Source organism: Sinocyclocheilus grahami, unplaced genomic scaffold (assembly GCF_001515645.1).
Source record: "Sinocyclocheilus grahami isolate Dianchi unplaced genomic scaffold, SAMN03320097.WGS_v1.1 scaffold420.1, whole genome shotgun sequence".
Classification (NCBI taxonomy): domain Eukaryota; kingdom Metazoa; phylum Chordata; class Actinopteri; order Cypriniformes; family Cyprinidae; genus Sinocyclocheilus; species Sinocyclocheilus grahami.
In genome coordinates this window covers 793,130-798,264 of record NW_015505599.1, presented here as the reverse complement: position 1 = coordinate 798,264, position 5,135 = coordinate 793,130, and the positions used below count along the sequence as shown (strand labels likewise).

At 34.1% G+C, this 5,135-nt stretch overlaps 1 protein-coding gene across 12 annotated transcripts in view; it reads left to right on the top strand.

Moving 5' to 3' along the window:
* The first annotated feature begins 2,636 nt into the window (after positions 1–2,636).
* The window catches only part of LOC107551334 (gastrula zinc finger protein XlCGF46.1-like), a 43,884-nt gene continuing 41,385 nt past the window's right edge, over positions 2,637–5,135 (top strand). For 7 of the 12 annotated variants that reach the window (XM_016232906.1, XM_016232899.1, XM_016232907.1 and 4 more), the window contains exon 1: positions 2,638–2,741. The gene's annotated coding sequence lies outside the window, so the exon portion shown is untranslated. Of the gene's footprint in view, positions 2,742–5,135 lie in introns of all 12 variants that reach the window. The other 5 variants (XM_016232908.1, XM_016232904.1, XM_016232903.1 and 2 more) reach the window with 2 other exon arrangements.

Below are 5,135 nucleotides of genomic sequence, written 5' to 3'. Positions count from 1 at the left end.
GTTCTATACTTTGCTGCTGTCTTGTTTATTTTATTCTGTTCTATACTTTGCTGCTGTCTTGTTTATTTTATTCTGTTCTATACTTTGCTGCTGTCTTGTTTATTTTATTCTGTTCTATACTTTGCTGCTGTCTTGTTTATTTTATTCTGTTCTATACTTTGCTGCTGTCTTGTTTATTTTATTCTGTTCTATACTTTGCTGCTGTCTTGTTTATTTTATTCTGTTCTATACTTTGCTGCTGTCTTGTTTATTTTATTCTGTTCTATACTTTGCTGCTGTCTTGTTTATTTTATTCTGTTCTATACTTTGCTGCTGTCTTGTTTATTTTATTCTGTTCTATACTTTGCTGCTGTCTTGTTTATTTTATTCTGTTCTATACTTTGCTGCTGTCTTGTTTATTTTATTCTGTTCTATACTTTGCTGCTGTCTTGTTTATTTTATTCTGTTCTATACTTTGCTGCTGTCTTGTTTATTTTATTCTGTTCTATACTTTGCTGCTGTCTTGTTTATTTTATTCTGTTCTATACTTTGCTGCTGTCTTGTTTATTTTATTCTGTTCTATACTTTGCTGCTGTCTTGTTTATTTTATTCTGTTCTATACTTTGCTGCTGTCTTGTTTATTTTATTCTGTTCTATACTTTGCTGCTGTCTTGTTTATTTTATTCTGTTCTATACTTTGCTGCTGTCTTGTTTATTTTATTCTGTTCTATACTTTGCTGCTGTCTTGTTTATTTTATTCTGTTCTATACTTTGCTGCTGTCTTGTTTATTTTATTCTGTTCTATACTTTGCTGCTGTCTTGTTTATTTTATTCTGTTCTATACTTTGCTGCTGTCTTGTTTATTTTATTCTGTTCTATACTTTGCTGCTGTCTTGTTTATTTTATTCTGTTCTATACTTTGCTGCTGTCTTGTTTATTTTATTCTGTTCTATACTTTGCTGCTGTCTTGTTTATTTTATTCTGTTCTATACTTTGCTGCTGTCTTGTTTATTTTATTCTGTTCTATACTTTGCTGCTGTCTTGTTTATTTTATTCTGTTCTATACTTTGCTGCTGTCTTGTTTATTTTATTCTGTTCTATACTTTGCTGCTGTCTTGTTTATTTTATTCTGTTCTATACTTTGCTGCTGTCTTGTTTATTTTATTCTGTTCTATACTTTGCTGCTGTCTTGTTTATTTTATTCTGTTCTATACTTTGCTGCTGTCTTGTTTATTTTATTCTGTTCTATACTTTGCTGCTGTCTTGTTTATTTTATTCTGTTCTATACTTTGCTGCTGTCTTGTTTATTTTATTCTGTTCTATACTTTGCTGCTGTCTTGTTTATTTTATTCTGTTCTATACTTTGCTGCTGTCTTGTTTATTTTATTCTGTTCTATACTTTGCTGCTGTCTTGTTTATTTTATTCTGTTCTATACTTTGCTGCTGTCTTGTTTATTTTATTCTGTTCTATACTTTGCTGCTGTCTTGTTTATTTTATTCTGTTCTATACTTTGCTGCTGTCTTGTTTATTTTATTCTGTTCTATACTTTGCTGCTGTCTTGTTTATTTTATTCTGTTCTATACTTTGCTGCTGTCTTGTTTATTTTATTCTGTTCTATACTTTGCTGCTGTCTTGTTTATTTTATTCTGTTCTATACTTTGCTGCTGTCTTGTTTATTTTATTCTGTTCTATACTTTGCTGCTGTCTTGTTTATTTTATTCTGTTCTATACTTTGCTGCTGTCTTGTTTATTTTATTCTGTTCTATACTTTGCTGCTGTCTTGTTTATTTTATTCTGTTCTATACTTTGCTGCTGTCTTGTTTATTTTATTCTGTTCTATACTTTGCTGCTGTCTTGTTTATTTTATTCTGTTCTATACTTTGCTGCTGTCTTGTTTATTTTATTCTGTTCTATACTTTGCTGCTGTCTTGTTTATTTTATTCTGTTCTATACTTTGCTGCTGTCTTGTTTATTTTATTCTGTTCTATACTTTGCTGCTGTCTTGTTTATTTTATTCTGTTCTATACTTTGCTGCTGTCTTGTTTATTTTATTCTGTTCTATACTTTGCTGCTGTCTTGTTTATTTTATTCTGTTCTATACTTTGCTGCTGTCTTGTTTATTTTATTCTGTTCTATACTTTGCTGCTGTCTTGTTTATTTTATTCTGTTCTATACTTTGCTGCTGTCTTGTTTATTTTATTCTGTTCTATACTTTGCTGCTGTCTTGTTTATTTTATTCTGTTCTATACTTTGCTGCTGTCTTGTTTATTTTATTCTGTTCTATACTTTGCTGCTGTCTTGTTTATTTTATTCTGTTCTATACTTTGCTGCTGTCTTGTTTATTTTATTCTGTTCTATACTTTGCTGCTGTCTTGTTTATTTTATTCTGTTCTATACTTTGCTGCTGTCTTGTTTATTTTATTCTGTTCTATACTTTGCTGCTGTCTTGTTTATTTTATTCTGTTCTATACTTTGCTGCTGTCTTGTTTATTTTATTCTGTTCTATACTTTGCTGCTGTCTTGTTTATTTTATTCTGTTCTATACTTTGCTGCTGTCTTGTTTATTTTATTCTGTTCTATACTTTGCTGCTGTCTTGTTTATTTTATTCTATTCTATTTTTTGCTGCTGTCTTGTTACTCATGAACACTTAGTGACGTTGCAGCCAGTTAGCGCGTTCTCGTGGAGCTTTTCCGGTGGCGTTTCCTGTGTTTGTAAACTGACCCGAGCTGGAATAAAAGAGCGAAATTGAGCAGTACTGAGGTAAGATTCAAGAGCACTACACGTAGAGCTTCAATAGAAATGATGGTTACTGCTCTTGTATCTTTCGGAATGGTGTGGTCTTCTGCGCTTTTAGAGGCCTCGAGAGCTAGAGATTTGATTATAGAAAGCTAAATGTGCACGAAACACACACGAGCGCGTTTAAAAGAAACTCCAGCTCAGATCAAGTCCTTCCTGACTGATGCGAGACCTGCGGGGACATGTTTAGAGCTTTTTAAATCAATGAAGCTCGACTGAATGAAAGGATTAACGTTAGGTGTGTTAACCGAGGACTGTTGTGTCGCGAGGGAGTTAGTGCGAAGAGCCGCGCGCTGGGATGCCTTTCTCGTGCGTGCGTGATGTGTGTATCAGGGCCGTTTCTAGACAGTTTGACGCCTATTGCTCGTCACATTCAAATTGGTTGTCATAGTAATGACACTAATTTGTGGAGATTCAGTGCATTGAGTTCCACAAATCTGAATGCATTGTTTGCACAATTTAGTATCTGTAATATCATTGTGTTGCCACTAGATGCCTGTATAGCCCTATGTAACAATCCCTAGTGGCTAATACGTTGCACATAATTTACACATAAATCACACTTACATTAATTTTATTACATTTTGATTTGGATACTATACTACTACATATTGTTTAGATATTATCAATGGCTACTTTTTTGTCTTTATCTGTTTTTTGTTCAATTTTTTTGTTGTTTCTTGAAACATTGATTTAAAGTGTCAGTTATTGCATTATTATTTCAGTCAAACCTATAAAACCCCTTTGTTACCCCAAACTACATATACAAGCTTTATCAGTGGCATAAAAGTAACCAATGCAGCTATTTAATCATTTGCTACTCGTTAACTCGTTAACGCGTTAACGTCCCCTTTAAAGGGGTCATATGATGCGATTTCAAGTTGCACACCTTTTGGACAAATCTGCCACAAATATTTGGACAAATGTGCCACAAATACTGCCTAAATGTGCACTTTATTTACTGTACCAATATTTTAAACTGGCCTTTGAACTTAGCTTTATTGCATGGCAAAAAAAAGTGTTACCTTGCCAAAGCACTGACAGAGCCCACTGATCTAATGGCGTTGTTGAGCGCTCCAAATGCAAACTTTGCATGCAACAATCAGGCAGCAATTGACAGCACTCTGATCCAGTGGCATACAGGCATCGTCAGATTGACAGTACTCTAGCCCAGTAATGTTGGGGGAGCCAGCAGTCATATTTCAGGGTGACCGTGCCACTCTTTATCACAACCCTGCTAAAAGTGCCAGTACGTGCGCTCATTGGCGCCCCTTCAGCTGGTGGCGCCCTAGGCAACCGCCTAGCTCGCCTATGCCTAGAAACAGCCCTGTGTGTATGAGTTACCTTTCATCTGTTTACATTTATTACAACATGCATGAATGTATTCGGGGTTTGCTGTTAAACACATAATTTAAGTCCTCTGTCTCTGGCAGTACTCGCTTTTCAGCCTGGCGTCCAACAGGACCACACTTTTATTTGTGGATGTCTCCCATTAGCTAACACCTCAGTCAACACCATACTTCATGACATGCTTTGGATGTGTCAGATAAATGAGCAATGTTGAGAGAAATAGATCTAAAACCTCATATGCTTTTTTGTTTGAAGGGGCTAGACACTGCTGATAATGATTTGTGCGCCCACAAGGATTTTTAGTTGATTGATGTACTAGTCCAGTGTTTCCCAACCTTTCTTTAGTCGCGGCACCCTTTGGAAATTTTAACAAATTTGTGGCACCCTACAAAATTAATTTTGTCACAATATTTGAATTTCTAACTTCGATATGATACTTTGAAAAGTATAGATATTCGGTACAGCAGGGAAGAACTGCAGAATATACTGTCATACAGATATTTTTGATATTATAAAAAAATGTGTCCATCAATGGTGGCAATCAGTAGGCTAATTTCTAATGAAGAGACCAATTTATATGACAGATTTTAATGTAGGCTTTTATTCATATGTAAACATTGTGAGATAGCTAGTTATAATGGTAATTAAACAAAGATTTGCTCACTCAGTGTATTTTTGGTTTTACAGCTGGGTAATTTTACTGCAGTAGCACGAGATATCTTGATTTAAACCTTTGAATTTAATAAAAAATGACAAGGAGGCTAAGCAGTTAATAATAAAATAAGAACAAATAAAGAAATTACTAGTGACATGGCGTGACGTGGCATAATAAAAAAAATCACGATAGGCCTACAAATGAAATAAATTGGTTTTTAGTTTTTCAGGTAGGTCTATCACACAGTAGGGCTATTAAGATATATATATATATATATTTTTTTTACCAATTATCCAAATAATGTTTAATCCTAGAAAGCTATTATTATCAGAGGACACGTGAGCATAACGGTT